Genomic DNA, 19400 nt, shown 5'->3' with positions numbered 1-19400 from the left:
GACACATTCAATAATCAAAAAGGATCTTTGAAAGGAATTTTTTTAAAATTTTAGTTTAGGGAAATATTTTTTCATAGTATTTTATGCAAGAAATACACTGACACATTCGATAATCAAAAAGGATCTTTGAAACAAAATTTTAAAGAAGAAAATTGGTGTTTGAAAGGTACCACACTATGCTTAGATATGCACATTTTAATATGCACACAAATATAAAGTTAAACTATGTGTTGTTTTATTCAATATTGGTGAAAAATAGGAAAGTACTCTCAGATGAGGAGAGGCGTTAATTTGGGAGGGTGCTTATTTCTGAAAAGATTTCAAGTAATTGCTAATTGCTCTGCATTGGACAAAGCCATTGTGTGTGTGTCTCTTTGTATTTGTGTGTCTGTGTTGTGTGTGCATGGTGGGGAAGGTGCTTTGTTGGGAAGAGGGATGTTATTGAGAGGGATAGAAATCAATAAATATAAATTGATCAAATTCCAGGGGTATGAAGACCATATATGAAAACGCCAAAATGAGCACTGTAGACATTTTGTAGTGTATAGTTTCAGGGGAGAGAGAGAAGAGAAACCTGTGTTGACCTTCTTGCATCTTGAACTCTGTGAGTCATCTTACATCCAGGAGCACGCCCTTTAAAGCCTGGGATCCCTTAAACCAGTGATGCTGTCTCATCCATGTAAGTCAGAATCCACAGAAAAACACCCATGTTTTCTCGAGTCCCGCATAAGAACTCTTGCCTCTGAGGAGCTCCGAACCAATTTGAAACTGTCAGAGAAATATTTGACTTGGTGGGAAATCCACTTTATTTGCAATATGTCTCTCTTCCCTTCCCAACGCTCACCTTTCCCCTAACACTTATCCTCCCCAACCTGCATCCAGCAGGGCCTAATCACCTACTCCATGAGCTAATTTCTTTATTACTTCATTCTATCCTTTTGTCAAAACTAGTGAGATCATGTCTCCAAGATGTGGTTTGAGCATCATGATAAACTGGTGCAGGATAAAAAATAATCAAGACTTCCATATAAATTTACCTTCATTTTCACTTGTTCTTTAAAATTTTAACTTTTGAATACATTTTACGATGCAAGTAATTTATTGGTATATGTATATGCACACATACACATGCACACACACAGCGTACATGACAGGTTACATAAATACAGAAATGTATACATTGGAGATGTGTCCAAAAGACTTACGTTGATTATTTTAGACCTTTGATTTCCTAGGAAATTAAGCCTGAGCAACCACTCACTCCTCAAAATATTTGGATAATTCATTATTTTGTGGCAACCTGTTTGGTTGTCTTTGTATCGGTAATGACCATATGTGCTAATCATACCTAACTATGTTATGGCAAAATTCCTATTTTTCTCTTTCAATTCTCTCTGCTGACTTTCACTTCCTAGATGAATAGACAAAAATATTGACTTTGTTGTTTCTTGAAGAAACCAAGCACTCCCATGCATTTACAGAGATATTCCTGTATACCCTCAATAGGGAGAGAAGAAAATAAACATTATTTATATTAGCATACTGGTACACTAAGGGAAGCTTTGAGAAGGTGTAGTTTTAATTAGGTTGTAAATAGGGGTCAGGACTTTTATGTATGGAAATTAGATGATGAATATTCTAAATGAAGAAAAGTGAGAGTGTATGGTGGTTGGAGAATGGGAGGTGAGGTGAAGATGATGATGATTTTTCAGGGACACTTTCTTGTCTAGAAAAAATTCCAACTCTAGTCAGGCTAATTGGAATATAGTGATTTTATTGAATAGCAGTAGAAATACATGAATAGATGTGTAGTAATCAGATGACCAAGAGCTGCGAGCTTCATCTTAAGGAGTTAAGGTCTGATTAAGCAGACAATACAGAACTATTGAAAGTTTATGTGAGCAAAGACTGCAATATTTTAGGAAGCATCTGATTGAAACACACAGATACAGCGCGCGCGCGCGCACACACACACACACACACACACACGTGTTTGGATGGAAAGTAACAAAGTTAGAAGTGATATCAGAAAGAGAAGAGCAGTGCAGGTAGAAGGACTCCAGAAACTCTTATACCACAGAGTCTACCTGCTTCTTGGCATTTCAGTAGGAGAAATTAACCTCTGACTAGCATATGAATGCTGAATATTAGTAACTAAGATGATAAAATTTAAAAAGCATTTAATTTTATGCTGAATAGCAGGAAAATAGGAGGAAGTACATAACCCCACACTCTCGCAATGCAGGGAGTGTACCTTACAGTGCAATCTATCCTGCTTACATGTAGAATACAGTATTACAACAGCTAGACTCCAGTGTTTATAATATTTAATCAAATGATTAAATAATAAAGTACCATCAAATATTGCTTTGTACAAGGAAAGAAGTCATAATATTATTTTTAAGGGCACAGTAAGTGTGTTGTAGGTGAACATTGGCTAGAACTATTCCAGGTTGATTAATAGTTTCTTGAAGATTATTTCTGCTTCTATATCCTTGCCGCTTCTTCATGAGTCATATTCTCATGCAATTTGTTTAATTGCTCCTGTAACTATAGTTATGTCTCCCTTCTCATCTCTAATCTTTTATATTTTTATCTCTCATGTTTTTTAATCAGGCTTGAAAGACATCTATTTTTTTTTCAAGCTTTCTATTTGTCTTTATTTACTTTAATTTTTCTTTCTTATTGCATTCATCTTTATCATATTTTTTCATTTCCTCATTTTAACTTTTGGATTATATTGTGGGATTTTCTTAGGTTTGTTTTTAAATTTTTTTTTATTTCCATAGGTTATTGGAGAACAGGTGGTGTTTGTTTACATGTGATTGTTTACATGTGACTTCTTTACTGGTAATTTGTGAGATTTTGGTGCACCCATCACCCAAGCAGTATATGCATCCTATTTGCAGTATTTCATCCCTCAGTGCCTTCCCACCTTTCCCCCTGAGTCCCCAAAGTCCATGTGCCTTTCTTATGCCTTTGCATCCTCATACCTTAACTCCCACTTATGAGTGGGAACATATGATGTTTGGTTTTCCATCCCTGAGTTGCTTCACTTAGAATCATGCTGTGAATGCTATCAATTCATTCCTTTTTGTGACTGAGTAGTATTCCATTATATATGTATATCTCTCTCACACACAGTTTCTTTATCCACACATTGATTGATGAGCATTTGGGATGGTTCCATGTCTTTGCAATTGTGAATTGTGCTGCTGTAAACATGCATGTGCAAGTATCTTTTTACATATAAAGACTTCTTTTCCTCTGAGTAGATACCCATTAGTGGAATTGCTGGATCAAATGGTAGTTCTACGCTTAGTTCTTTAAGGAATCTCCACACTGTTTTCCTTAGTGGTCATACTAGTTTACATTCCAACCAGCAGAGGAGAAGTGTTCCCTGTTCACCGCATCCATGCCAACATCTATGATTTTTTGATTTTTTGATTATGGCCAGTTTTGCAGCAGTACAGTGGAATCACATTGTGGTTTTGATTTGCATTTCCCTGATCATTAGTGATGTTGAGCATTTTTTCATATGTTTGTTGGCCGTTTGTATATCTTCTTTTGAAAATTGTCTCTTCTTGTCCTTAGCCTGCTTTTTGATGGGTTGATTATTTTTTTCTCGTTGATTTGTTTGAGTTCATTGTAGATTCTGGATATTAGCCCTTTGTCAGATATATAGATTGTGAAGATTTTCTCCCCCTCTGTGGGTTGTCTGTTTACTCTGCTGACTGTTCCTTTTTGCCATGCAGAAGCTCTTTAGTTTAATTAAGTCTCAGCTATTCATCTTTGTTTTTATTGCATTTCCTTTTGGGTTCCTGGTCATAAAATCCTTGCTTCAGCTAATGACTAGAAGGATTTTTCCAATGTTATCTTCTAGAATTTTTATAGTTTCAAGTCTTAGATTTAAGTCCTTAATCCATTGTGAGATGATTTTTGTATAAGGTGAGAGATGAGGATCCAGTTTCATTCTCCTACATGTGGCTAGCCAATTATCTTAGCACCATTTGTTGAAAAGGGTGTCCTTTCTCCACTTTATGTTTTTGTTTGCATTGTTGAAGATCAGTTCCTGCAAGTATTTGGGTTTATTTCTGGGTTCTCTATTCTGTCCCATTTTTATAAGCCTATTTTTATACTAGTACTGTGCTGTTTTGGACTATGGCCTTATAGTGTAGTTTGAATTCAGGTAATATGATGCCTCCAGATTTGTTCTTTTTGTTTAGTCTTGCTTTGACTATGCTGCCTCTTTTTTGGTTCCATATGAATTTTAGAGTGTTTTTCTAATTCAATGAAGAATGATGGTGATATTTTGAGGGAATTGCATTGAATTTGTAGATTGCTTTTGGCAGTATGATCATTTTGTAATATTGATTATACCCATCCATGAGCATGGGATGTGTTTCCATTTGTTTGTGTCATCTATGATTTCTTTCAGCAGTGTGTTGTAGTTTTCCTTGTAGAGGTCTTTCACCTCCTTGGTTAGGTATATTCCTAAGTGTTTTTTTGTTTTGTTTTGTTTTGTGGCTATTCTAAAAGGGGTTGAATTCTTGATTTGATTCTCAGCTTTGTCATTGTTGATGTATAGAGGAACTACTGATTTGTGTACATTAATTTTGTATCTGGAAAGTTTGCTGAATTCTTTGATCAGTTCTAGGAGCTTTCTGGAGGAGTCTTCAGGGTTTTCTAGGTAAACAATCATAGCATCAGCAAACAGCAATGATTTGACTTTCTCTTTACAGATTTGGATGCGCTTTATTTCTTTCTCTTGTCTGATTGCTCTGGCTAGGACTTCCAGTACTACGTTGAAGAGGAGTGGTGACAGTGGGCATCCTTGCTTTGTTCCAGTTCTCAGAGGGAATGCTTTCAACTTTTTCCCTTTCAGTATTATGTTGGCTGTGGGTTTGTCACAGGTGGCTTTTATTATTTTGAGGTATGTCCCTTGTATGCCGATTTTGCTGAGAGTTTTAATCATAGTGATGCTGGATTTTTTCAAATGTTTTTTCTGCATCTGTTGAGATGATCATATGATTTTTGTTTTTAATTCTGTTTATGCTGTGAATCACATTTATTGACTTGCATATGTTAAACCATCTCTGAATCCCTGGTATGGTATGAAACCCACTGGATCATGGTGGATTATCTTTTTGATATGTTGTTGGATTCAGTTAGCTAGTATTTTGTTAATTTTGTTAAGGATTTTAGTATCTGTGTTCATCAAGGATATTGATCTGTAGTTTTCATTTTGGTTATGTCCTTTCCTGGTTTTGATATTAGGGTGATACTGGCTTCATAAAATAATTTAGGGAGGGTTCCCTCTTTCTGTGTCTTGTGGATTAGTGTCAATAGGGTTGGTACCAATTCTTCTTTGAATGGTAGAATTCTGCTGTGAATCTGTCTGGTCCTGAACTTTTCTTTGTTGGTAATTACCATTTCAATCTCACTTCTTGTTATTGGTCTGTTCAGGGTATCTAATTCTTCCTGATTTAAGCTGGGAGGGTTGTACCTTTCCAGGAATTTATCCATCTCTCCTAGTTTTCCTAGTTTATGCACATAAAGGTGTTCATAGTAGCATTGACTGATCTTTTGTATTTCTGTGATGTCAGTTGTAATATCTCCCGTTTCATTTCTTATTGAGCTTATTTGGATTTTGTCTCTTCTTTCCTTAATCTTGCTAATGGTCTATCAATTTTATTCAACTTTGCAAAGAGCCAGCTTTTGTTTCATTTATCTTTTGTATTTTTTTCCTTCAATTTTATTTAATTCTTCTCTGATCTTGGTTATTTTCTTTCTTCTGCTGGGTTTGTGTTTGGTTTGTTCTTGTTTCTCTTGCTCCTTGAGGTGTGACCTTAGATTGTCTGTTTGTGTTCTTTCAGACTTTTTGATGTAGGGGTTTAAGGCTATGAACTTTCCTCTTAGAACCACCTTTGCTGTGTCCCAGAGATTTTGATAGGTTGTGTCATGTCATTCAGTTCGAATAATTTTTTACTTTACATCTCGATTTCATTTTTGACCCAGTGATCATTCAGGTACAGGTTATGCAATTTCCATGTATTTCCATGGTTTTGAGATTCCTTTTGGAGTTTATTTCTAGTTTTATTTCACTGTGGTCTGAGAGAGTGCTTGATATAATTGTGTTGTGCTTTTTCTAACTTTTTAAAGATGAGTACTACATTTTATTACTCTCATTCTCCCTTACTTTGTAAGAGTAAATATATTTATCAGGTCCTATAGAATTTGATAAAAAATATTGTTCTCTGTGATACTTTCTAAAGATTCTCAGCCCATTTGGACTCTTAAAATAAAACGGAATCCTAATGCTAACAGTTTTTCACTTTAATACTAACCATTTCTGAAAAAGTTCAATCTTTATTGTTAAATCTTTACACTGTCCAAAGTAAGATATCTATATGTTTTATATGCATTATATTTAGATATACATGTGTATTAACTATATAACATAGAATTATACAAAGTAAATGTACATATATAGCGCATATATAACATATATAATACATATAGGCATGAAAAAGAATAGAAATCACCTATAATTTGACACCAACACTAACTATGGTTAATATTTTGAGACATATATCCTTTGGTCTGTGTATCTGTCTGAGAGAAAGAGAGAGGGAGATTAATAATTTTACAGAGTTGGCATGTTTTACAAGTCCTATGTAGCGTCAATTTTTTTGGAAATGAACTAAAATCATTTCCCCATGACATTAAATATTTTCTTCAGTATTTAAGAGGAGCATAGTACTCCTTTAATGGAATCCATTTCCTCAATTTCCTTACATTGTACATTTAACTAATTTTTATTTTAGTTGCAGTAAAGAGCAATGTGATGAATAAAATCCTTATAACTACATTCCTGTGGACATCCCTGACTGTTTTCTTAGGATGAATTCCTAGAAGAGTTAGAACATACACAGCTATGTGAAATTGCAATCCTTTTCAACCAGTGTTCTCAGAGGAACTCTTGCACCAGCACTGTGGGAGAATCAACAGGCACACGGGATTCTTGAGCTCAGGAGTCACTGGGAATGATCACTAATATTTTACCAAATTATAGATCATAATATTTTTATTCTGGCTTCCCTCCACTTTAATCTGAGCAACTCTTCATGTATTCATTGTATATATGTATTTTTTATTTCATGATTTGTATTTCTTCTCCATATGAAAAGATATTGGGACGACGCATCTCACTTTTTAGTTTGTATTAGCTTTTTACAGTGTCTACAGTGATCCCAGATTAATGTCTACAGTGATCCCAGGTCCTATTGTACCTTGTTGTTTATACAAAGGCTTGAAAATGTTCACTTATTGGTGTGAAAATCACTTGGCTACATTTTCAAAAGCATGCGACTTATTTTCTGTGGGATAGAACACCAAATATATTACGGAGTTGCCTCAGAAATCAGGGCTAACTTGGAAGCAATTTAAAATTGTCGCACTGACCAAAGAAGAAATGCTAGCTTTGAGTAGAGTGGGGAATTTTTTTTTCCATATTAAATATATCAGCTATTGTTTGGAATGCAGGACTTTATATCAGATTGTTAATTTATAACAAACCAAGGATAGAATTGCGTTCCACATGATGAAAGGAAACTCACTTGTACTAGGACAATCTGCAAGGCACCTTGAGATAGAATCGAGTAAATTATGCATTAAATATTCTTAAAACTTCCTCCATCTGTGGTGCCTTTGATTCAATGAGGTTAGTAATCATAAACACAGTGGTGGCCCTGCTATTGGTATTTTCACAAAATAGGTAGTTCTGCAGGCAAGATAAATATCTCAGTACATAAGAAAAGACTGAAAATAAGCATGTGGAAGCAATTACTATTATAATAAGTATATGGCTCTGCTAATATACAGTGTTGCTTAATAATTGATGTTATAGAATAAAAACAGTAGAAAACATTTCTATATTCTGGGGCATCCCCTTGTACATTTAGAATGGAAAAGACCCCAGTGAAATGCAAAACAATTAAGAGAGTACAGGTTGTCTTCCATTTCCGCTGATACACATTTATGACCATGAACAACAAGGCACATCGGGAAAGCAGGAAGTATACAAATCAACTTAATCTGTCCCACTGTGGTATTTCAGGCCCTCCACAATGTAGTTCAATTTTATGTTTTTAGCCCTTGCTCCCACTTCTCCTCTAAATATATTTTCAGCTCCAGCCCAACTGGGCTACTTATTTTTTTTCCAGAGCATATTCTTTCCCTCTGTGCCATTGTCCCCCCATTCCTTTGTCTACAGTGGTATCCCCAAATCCGTTACATCCCCACCTATCCGTTACATCCCTATCCATTATCAAAGCATTATCTAACGTGCCATGCCCTCTATGAAATCATTCTGGTTTCCTTAACTACAGGTGTACTCCCACTCCTTTGAAATTTTTTAGCATTTTGTTTATCCATTTCATCAAGAATTTAGGGGAAATGGTGTAACCTTCACCAAAGTAGAGAAGTAAATGATTTGAGATGAATTTTGGAACTAGAGTATACAGAACTTGATGACAGTTTGAATGTAGTAATTGAGAAAAGAAAAGCAAGAGCTCTTGGCTGGGCACAGTAGTTCATGCGCGTAACCCCAGCATTTTGGGAGGCTGAAGCGAGCCAATCACTTGAGGTCAAGAGTTCAAGACCAGCCTGACCAACATGGTGAAACACCATCTCTGTTAAAAATACAAAATTACCTGGGTGTGGTGGCTTGTGCCTGTAATCACAGCTACTCGAGAGGCTGAGGCAGGAGAATTGGCTGAACCCAGGAGGCAGAGTTTGCAGTGAGCCAACATGGTGCCACTGTACTCCAGCCTGGGCAACAGAGTAAGACTCCATCAAAAACAAAACAAAACAAAACAAAAACCAAAAAAACACTCTCAAGGATTTCTAACTTTCAATACTGGATGGACTCCTAAGTATTAAGATGAGGAATACTTGGAGAAGATAGGATGTGGGGCTTATTCATTTTAGACATTGTTAAATAAGACAACTAAGTAGAAAGGCAATGTGGGTAATTGGGTAATTATTAAGACTGGAACCTGCAAAAGAGATCTAGACTGGAGATGTCAATTTGAGAATCAGCAGCTTAACAGGGGTCTGTACATATCCAGGAAAGTAGATGAGTTCACCCAAGGGGAAAAGTGGAGAGAGAAGAGGAGGGGGCCAGGAACAAACTCTGAGTAGCCCTTAAGTGTTGGGTAGAGAAGAAAGAACACACAAGAGACTGAAATCAGTGATTTGCACAAGGTAGTTCTTTGTTCATTCTTGTTGGTGTGATTTTCTTTAGGGCTCCCTGAGGGCTTCTGGTTTTGGTGTGGCTTTTGTCATCTCTCAACCCACAGTCTTTTTTCCCCTCTCCATTATTCTGTTTCACAGGAGGCAAGACTAGCTGAGCCTCATCATTACAGGAGAAAGAGAACAGGAATTTAAAAAGTGATAGGGGCACAGGAACAAAAATAAATAAGATATGCATTCTCATATAATTGTAAACTAGTTTGATGGTTAATTTTACGTGTCAATTTTACTGGACCGTAGGATGTCCACGTAGCTGGTTAAATGTTATCTCTGGGTGTGCCTGAGAAGATGTTTCTAGAAGAGATTAGCTTTCAAATTAGTGGACTAAGGAAAGTCAATGGCCACCCCCAATGCAGGTATGCATGATGCCATCCACTGGTGGCCTGAATGGAACAAAAGATAGAGGAAGGTTGAGTTTACTCTGACTGATTGTTTAAAGTGGAACGTTGGTTTTCTCCTACCATCAGCATTTCTGTCTCTCAGGCTTTCAGACCAAAACTGGAATCTACACCTCTCCAGCTCTCAGGCCTTGGAACTACACTACTGATTTTCTCCAGCTTGCAGGCAGAAGATGGGATTCCTCAGTCTCCATAATCATGTGAAGCCATATTTTGTAATATCTCTTCATTATATATATTCTATTATTTTTGTTTCCCCGGAGAACCCTGACTAATATAAGTTGTCTGTAATTTCAAAATGTATAGGGTAATTCATGGCAATAACATTTAACTATAAACTTTTATTGCACTCAAAATATTTATTTAGTTAGTTATTGGGCATCTATTATTTATTGTGCTTAGCGTATATTCATTAACAAACTAGAAACACATTTTCCTTTCCAGGCGGGTGGATCAGGAGACAGGAGTTCAAGACCAGCCTGGCCAACATGGTGAAACCCCATCTCTACTAAAAATACAAAAATTAGCCAGGCATGGTGGTGAGCTGCTACTCGGGAGGCTGAGGCAGGAGAATTGCCTCAACCAAGGAGGCAGAGGTTGCAGTGAGCCAAGATCACACTACTACACTCCAGCATGAGCGACAGAGCAAGACTCCATCTCAGAAAAGCAAAAACAAAAGTTAATTTTTATTAGGCAATAAAAAATGAACTTGAAATAAAGCAAAAAGAGAGAAAATAGAAGGGAGGGAGAGAGAAATAGAAGGAAGGGATGAAGGAAAGAAAGAAAAAACTACACTATATAGTGATAAATGATATGGGGAAAAAGAAGACAGTAAAAATAAATAGGAGTTTGTGATTGCCAGAGTCTTGCAGTAGTAAATGCGGGTCGGAGGGCCAAGGAAAACTTTATTAAAATGCTGACATTTGAACAAGAGAACAGAGAAAGAGAATTGACTATACGGATTTCAGGTGTATGGCATTTCAGTCAGGTGGAAGAGCTAGTATAAAGATTTTAACGCAGGCACACTTTTGGTGTATTTAAGGAAGTTAATGTGATTGCAGCAGAATGCAAATTGGGCAGAATAGCAGGAAATGAGAACAGAGAAATGAAGGTGAAGTCAGGTCATATGGGGTGTCACAGATTATTTAAAATGGTGACCTTTGCTCTGAGGGAAATAAGTATCCAGACAGAGTTTTGAGCGTAAGAATGTCATGATCTGACTTCCCATGTAAAAAGATCGCTCGGGCTATTGTGTTGAGAATACAGTGGAAGAAGACAAGAGTAGGGAGAACAGGAGGCTATTGCAGTAACCAAGACAAGAGATAACAGTGTCTATCTAGGACAATAGCGGTAGAAGAAGTGATCTGATTCTCAATGTATTTTGAAGGTAAAGGTAGGAGTATTTCTGGATGTATTAGCTGAGAGGTGTCTGCAAACGATTCCTTGAAGATTAATATCAAATCCTGTGCACATTTTAAAATAAGGCTATATGGTTTTCTGATATTGAGTTGTAGGAGCTCCTTATGTATTTTGGATATTAACTCCTTAACTCATATATGGCACACATATATTTTCTTTCATTCCATAGACTGCCTTTTCATTTTGTTGCTAGTATTCTTTGCTGTGCAGAAGCTTTTGAGTTTGATGTAGTCCCACCTATTTTTGCTTTTATTGCTTGTGCCCATAATGTGATATTCAAGAAATCTTTGCCAAGACCAAAGTCATGAAGTTCTTCCCAATTTTTTTTAGGAGATTTACAGTTTCAGGTCTTACATTTTAAGTCTATAATCATTTCACATTTATTTTTGTGTATGGTGTAAGATAAGGATCCAGATTCATCTTTTTCACATGTGACTATCTGATTCTTCTGACATCATTTTTTTAAGAGACTATCCTATCTTCTTTTTGTATTCTTGGATCTGTGTTGAAGATCAGTTGGCTATATATACGTGACTTTATTTCTGAGCATTTTATTTTCTTCCATTTGTCTAAATGTCTGTTTTTATGCCAGTACCATACTGTTTTGAACACTATTTTGTGTGTCAATTTGACACATAGACTTATAAATAAATATAAATTTATTTATTTATTTATTTTGTTTTTTGAAGATGGAGTCTCACTCTGTCACCCAGGCTGGAGTACAGTGGTGTGATCTCAGCTCAGGAAGCAACCTCTGCCTCCTGGGGTCAAGTGATTCTCCTGCCTCAGTCTCCCGAATAGCTGGAACTTCAGACGCATGCCATCATGCCCGGCTAATTTTTTTTATATTTTTACAGACAGGGTTTCACCATATTGCCCAGGCTGGTCTCAAACTCCTGAACTTAAGCGAGCCACCAGTCTCAGCCTCCCCAAATCCTGGGATTACAAGTGTGAGCCATCAGGCCAGGCTGTAATGTATTTTAAAATCAGGAAATGTGATGCCTCCAGCTTTGCTCTTCTTTCTCAAGATTGCTTTGGCTTTGAACCAAGATTATGGTTCTACATGGATTGTAGGATTATTTGTTCTATTTCTGTAAAAAATGTCATTGGAATTTGGTAGGGATTGCATGCATTGGAGGTGTAGATTGCTTTTGATAGTATGGACATTTTAACAATATTAAGTCTTCCAATCCATGGACATGGGATGTCTTCTCATTTATTTGTGTCTCTTTTAATTTCTTTCATAAAAGTTTTGTAGTTTTCACTGGACAAGTCATTCACTGCCTTGAGTGAGTTTATTCCTAAATATATTTTTGCTCCTATTATAATTGATTTTTTATTAGTTTCCTTTTCAAATAGTTCAGTGTTAGTGTATAGAAATATGACTAATTTTTGTATGTTCATTTTGTATCCTGCAACTTTACTGAATTGTTCGTCAGTTCTAACAAGTTGTGGGGTTGGGGTTTTTTTTTGTTTGTTTGTTTGTTTTTTGTCTTTAGGGTTTTCTACATATAAGATTGTGTCATCTGGAAATGGATATAGCATTACTTCTTCCTTTCTAACTTGGATGCCTTTTATTCCCTTTTCTTGTCTACTTACTTTGCTAAGATTTCCAGCATTATGTTGAATAGAAATGGTGAGAGCATGTATCCTTGTAGTGTTCTTGATCTTAGAAGGAAAGCTTTTGGTTTTTACAAAGAAGACATTCAAATGGCCAAAAATATAGCAAGTCCTCACTGCATCTCATCAATAAGTTCTTGGAAATTGTAACTTTAAGGAAAACAAAGTACAGTGACTCTTGAATGATGTCATTTTGTTCGGCATCCCTAGGGTATAAAGTTGATGAGAAAAAAAAAATGGTGTGGTTATATATCCTTTCACTTAAACTCTCAGTTTCCAGGAACCTATAGATAATTTTAAGTGAGGACTTGCTGTATGTGAAAAGATACTCCACATCACTAATAACCAGGGAAATAAAAATCAAAACTACAATGAGATATCATCTCACACACCTGTTAGGATGGCCATTATAAAAGCAACAACAAGAGATAAGTGTTGTCAAGGATGTGGAGAAATTGTAGCTTTTATATACTGTTGGTGGGAATATAAAATGATACAACCACTATAGAAAACATTATGGAGTTTCCTCAAATTAAAAATGGAATTTCCATATGATCTAGCATTTTCACTTTTTGGTATTTATTCAAAAGAATTAAAATTGGGATCTCAAAGGGATAGATGTACTCCCAAAGTCATTGCAGCATTATTCACAGTAACCAAGATGTGGGCAGAACCTAAATGTCCATCAATGTATGAATAGATAAAGAAAATGTAGTGCATACATACAATAGAATATTATTCAGCCATAAAAAGAAGGAAATCCTGCCGTAGGATATAACATGGATGAACCTTGTGAACATTATGTAAGGGAAATAAGCCAATCTCGGAAGAACGTGTACAGCATGCATCCAATTATATGAAGTATCTAAGATAATCAAACTCTTAAAAGCAGAGAGTAGAATGAAATTTGCCAGGGGTTGAGAGAAGGGGAAAATGGGAGGTTGTTGTTCAAATAGGGGTGTCAGTGAATGACAGCAAGAATGAGAGGTAATGTGATAAAATCTGATGGCAAGAGATGCAAAGCTGAGGATATCTACATAGCGTTGAAGCATCATGCTGTACCAAGGACAAGAAGCAGTGTGTATCTCTTTTCTATCTTCAGTGCCATTGGTATGACGGCACAGGGAGGAAAAATTTCCACCACCTGTAACTACTCCAGGGAAAGTAGTGTCCTTAGGAAGAACAAGACTTCTACTGGAGCAAGATAAATGGTTAAGACTTTTTTCAGTGATTTACATACAGAGGGACAGTAGACAGGACAAGGGTGAAGGCAGACAGTGAAGGCAAGGCTTTGAATGTCAAGGGCTAGGGAGAGATGGATCTTGGGCACCTTTCTTAACTCCTGATGATGGATGGGGTTAGAACTAGCAAAAGTGTGGTTCAGTTCTGGTGGACAGTTTCATCGTTGATCCTGGAGAAATATCCCCAATCTATTTCTCAATTAAGGCACTGATCAATTTTTGATGCTGGAGAAATAATGGAGTCTTCCTTTAATAAATAGAATCAGATGTCCTTGGTGAGTGCAGAGAGAAAGAAGAAACATTTTCTAACACACCATAAGAAATCTTGAATATAGGGACAACATCTTATTTATGTATGTTTCCAAACGCTACCACATTGCTTGTCGGAATGAGTCACAAAACCACGGAAGGGAAGTAGGGAGAATAAGAGAGAATGCAGGAAAATGAAGAAAGGAAAACAGAAAGGCAAATTCAAAAAAATGAAAGATAAGGAACTATTATCTTGGTAAAACCATACTCATCAGGAGACTTAAGTCCTTATTCATTTAACTTAACAAAGTTTTTCTCAAAATAATCACAAAACATTCTGAAAATTAACTAATGAAAGAAAATGATAGTGAAATCATTTATAAAGCAACATATATGGACCCATGATTGATAGGTTTTCTTGCAAACAGAGCACTGAGTATGTGTGTGTCCATGATTCAATATAAAACTGACCTTTCTCATTTTGAAGAGATAATAATTTTCTTATTTTGAAGAGATTAATAATGTGGTGAATTAACAAACTAACAAGGAAGGGATTGAGAGAACCATGGGAGGTGATTATATCATACCTTCTAAAGAAATATGTATCTTATTCAATAGGATACAAAATACTGTTTCTATTCCTGCTGAAAGAGTAGGTTAAGAAATGGTATCTGCAATTTGAAGATACCAGAATAGCAACTTAACCTCATATATCTTTGTTTGCTTCTCTGAAATTCATGTCAAGAAAAAGGCTCTAAAACATGTCTCAGAATGATTTTCTCTAGAATCCACTAAGTGGGCTTTAATCCTTTAAAAATATCAAAGATTTCTATTACTATCTCTCCCAGGAAAACTATGCCTATGACCATAGTCTTGTTTCAACTTCCAATGTATTTTATGAAGCAAATATGAGAACTATATATATTCCATGCACTATGATGGTGTAACATACTAATGGGAGATGTCCGAGGGCTTAGTAGAAAAAGTCTAGAGATGTGATTTCTTGTCCTTGCTCTGCGACCAACTAGCTATATGGCCATTACTGTTCCAAGGGCAACAAGCCTAAATCTCTCTGGGTGTCAATATCATAATTTTTGATATGAAGACAATCGAGGCTATAGTGCAGAAATTTTGGAGTCAGATAGACAAGTGTTTAAACCTTAACTCTGTCCTTTAGCAGCTCCATGACATTGGCAAATTACCAATAAGCTCTCAAAACACAATTTTCTTCTGCAAAGTGTGGATAATAATTGTCCCCTTCCCTTATTCTTTCTTGTTTTCTTTTCTTTTCTTTTCTTTTTTTTTTTTTCTTTTTTAGAGGGTCTTGCTCTGTTGTACAGGCTGGAGTGCAATTGGCACCACCTTGGCTCACTGCAACCTCTGCTTCCCAGGTTCAAGAGATTCTCCTGCCTCAACCTCCCAAGTAGCTGACATTACAGGCATGCACCACCATGCCCAGCTAATTTTGGTATTTTTAGTAGAGATAGGGTTTCACCCTGTTGGCCAGGCTGGTCTCGAACTCCTGACCTCAAGTTAATCACCTGCCTTGGCCTCCCAAAGTGCTGAGATTACAGGCGTGAGCCACCAGCACCCAGCCCCGTTTCTCTTATTCCTGTTGTGATTATTAAATGAGATGGGCTAGTACATCAAGCTCTTAGCGAAGTGCCTGGCACGTAGTAAACAATTCATGCATAGTACTGATTATTTTTGGTGTTACTGTTTTTAAAATAATTTTTGCCATATTTTAATCAACGTAGACTGCTTTGAAAGCTTATAGATTTATCACATGCAAACGATTAAATGTGATTTCTGTGTCTCCTTCATAACCCTTGGCTATCAGGTCCTTGGGCAGATATGTAAATTCCTGCTCTTGCATTGATCTGATGTTAAAGGCGATGGGGATTAGATAATTTTCACTTAAAGTGACTGTCCTCTTTTTCTGGGAACCTGTCACAAGTGGGAGGTCTGCCTCGTATATCAAAAAGGAATTCTAGCAGGCGATTTCATTTTTGCTTTCATTTTGTTCTTCAAGGAAAGGGAGTTAAATATTAATTAAGAAGTCTAATCCAGTAAATATAGAGATGCAACCATCCCAGACTCACAGAGTTGGTGATAAAAGGAGCTGTGAAACAGATCAAAGCCAATAATAAGCCAGGATGAGCAGAGCGAGGAGTGGGAGAGGGATGTAGGATCAAAATATGCAAGAAGTCCAATCGCAGGCTGTAGTGCAGAGCGCCTTTAACTACAGCAGAATGCTGCAGCATCACTCATTCTGAACACAAGTCATCAAACATTTATTGAATATCTACTACATGCTGAGAACTAGAAATACAAAGATAAATTTCACAAAATCCCTTCCCCCAAGCAATTCGCATCCTAGGAAGAAAGACCTAAACGGTGACAGGAGGTAGCATAGCACATTAAGCACATTTCTTTGGAATGAGACTGTCTGGGTGTAAAGCTCAGTTCTGTCACTTCCTAGCTTTTGGGATGCAGAAATTACTTCATTTCTCTGAGTAGAATTTTCTGCACTGGTATGGTGGAAGAACCAAGTCATGGCTTTGTTGTGAAGAGTAAATTAGTAAAATATTTGAAATGGGCTCAATATAATATCTACTACCTGGTATAGGCAACATTTACATAGTACGCCATGATTAAAGGTTGCACAAAGAAGTTAATATTTGGACTCGGCTTTGAGCTAGAGGAAGATTGTTCTTGTTAAGAAACAGAATAGATCACATCTTAAGCTGAGAATACAAAGATACTATAAATTCAGAGCTCTTACGTGGTATGATGGGGAAATAAAGAAATAGTGGAGTGAGAGAGAAATTGAAGGCGAACAAGGAAGATACTATAAAGTTAATCCTGAGCCAGCTTTTGGAAAATGTAGAATTGCATAGCAAAGTATTTTGACTTTACCATGGAAGTGAATGTGGGCCACCGAAGGTTATTAACAAAGGAGTGGACTGATTAAGTGGGGCTACATCAGGGGATGAGATGTCTGGCAGAGGGAATGTAAAGGACCAGGGCCAAGGACACGAACCTAGAAATGCTCCCTTTTAGGGAACAGTGCAAGGAAGGTGAGTCAGTGGAAGAGATGGAGAAAGGATAAGGGCGAATCTATCCTCTTCTTGGCAGAAGAAGGGGCTATTAAGTAGAGCAAGGTCAACTGTGCCATAAGTCAAAAAATATTTAATTAGGATGAAGAATGAGAAAATGCCTTTGGATTTGACACTGATAACATTTGATGGAATATTCGAAAGTGTGGTTCTTGTAGATGCTTGATTAAAATGCCTAACAAAGGCTGGGCATGGTGGCTCATGCCTCCAATCCTAGCACTTTGGGAGGCTAAGGCAGAAGAATTGCTTGAGCCCGGTAGGTTGAGGCTGCAGTGAACTGTGATTTTGCCACTGCACTCTAGCTTGGGGTGACAGAGTGAGACTCTGTCTCTTAAGAAATAAAGAAATAATTTTTTAAAAAGCCTAACGAAGAGGAGGGTATTAAAAAATAAAAGCTGAAGGAACATTACATCCTGTACATATGTAGAGATTCTGCATTTTCTGTACTAATGCCTCATATACGGTAGACAATCTAACAGTGTCTGTCCCATGCTGTATGTATTCTGAAGTTTTCAACTTATAGGAGTGATGCTAACTGACAATTTTCATCATATTCTGTCCTGGAGGACCTTGATCCGAGGATGCTTATGGAGAGACATCCTTGGAGCAAGGATGCTTATGGAGAGGCATCTAAGCATGGCTGATGCTTGGAATTACTCAAATTACAATTCTAAAAATTGTGTTTGCTGAGAATCATGGGCAGTCAGTAAGATTCTCATAATTTATATAGCATTTGAGGATTACCATTAAACAAGAAGTCTTTAAATTTTTTACAAGGACAGAGTGTAAAATGTTCTGAATAAAAGGCTAATGCACTTAGCTTAAAAACGCACCTCCTCTGCAAGCTTAAACAGTGAATTTTAATCAAAGCCACTGCCCTCTTTGAGGGAGTTACTCAGAAGTTGCACCAGATTGTTGTTGGTAAATAGGTTTCAGTGATTCATTTGAATAATATTTTTTAATCTAAGAAAACCCCTATTTTCCGGCTTTGGGTATGGGAATAAATTCTCCTATTAGAATACTGACATTCTAAATTTTGAGAAATAGCATAAAACTCACTGACAAAATCAGTTTGTATTATAGTTTGATAGTTTGGGTTTTTTCAGTTGTAACTTTCTCTTGTCTTTGTCATTTCCTTAAGTGACAGAGGAGAAAGAAAGGTGGATAAAAACAGAACTTATAGAGGGTATATTCTCCTTCCCATCCCATGTCACCCCCCACAACCAACAAATGCATATTTAATGGCCCTTCCCTCCCCTTTATTTTGATTACCTAATCATCATATAGTGCTATAGCTTTTTAATAGTTCCTTCAAAATAAGAGAAGATTGTCAGTACCATTTTTTAAAATAAGAGAAACAGTTAGGTTTTGAATTGAGACACACCTGAATTTGAATCCCATCTCTTCTAAGTAAAAGCTGGGTGATCAGCGATTTTTTAATCTTTCTGAGATTCTCCTTGGTCACCAGTTAAATGACAGAAGAGAATATAAATATCCATTTTAGAAGGCTGTAGTGGGATTATATAAGCTAATGTATTATATGAGCACTGCGTCTTCCTTAGGTTCTATTCTCAACCAGGAGGTAAAATCATAATCCTAGGTAGAAACATTTACCCTTGAAAAATCCCTTAAACTGGCTCTAAATTTGAGAATGCATGGGTTCATGCATACAGTCCTACACCATGAGAAGTATGTACGAAGGTTTAATGCTTACGATAATACACAGAATATAATGATGTGAACATGTATCAAGTATGGATATATTTAGAGTTTTGAGACACGCATATGGTAAGCAAGAGTTAGAAGGAAATGACTTGTCTGACTTGTGAAGAGATTAATGTCTCCCATCCCTCACTTTGGCTGGAGTATAGATTGCCTCTTTCTCCTTCTCCCATCCCGTAACATGAGGAAATTTTCCAAGGCACATAGAATGGAACATCTTGATACACCAAAGGCATGCCACAGTTCCTAGCACATAATAAATGGTAAATAGCCATTCGTATTTTCAATGTATTTTGTTCTCCTATAGAAGGGATTTT

The sequence above is a fragment of the Chlorocebus sabaeus genome, chromosome 23, assembly GCF_047675955.1.
Source record: "Chlorocebus sabaeus isolate Y175 chromosome 23, mChlSab1.0.hap1, whole genome shotgun sequence".
Lineage (NCBI taxonomy): Eukaryota > Metazoa > Chordata > Mammalia > Primates > Cercopithecidae > Chlorocebus > Chlorocebus sabaeus.
Note: the sequence above shows the minus strand (reverse complement) of the source record.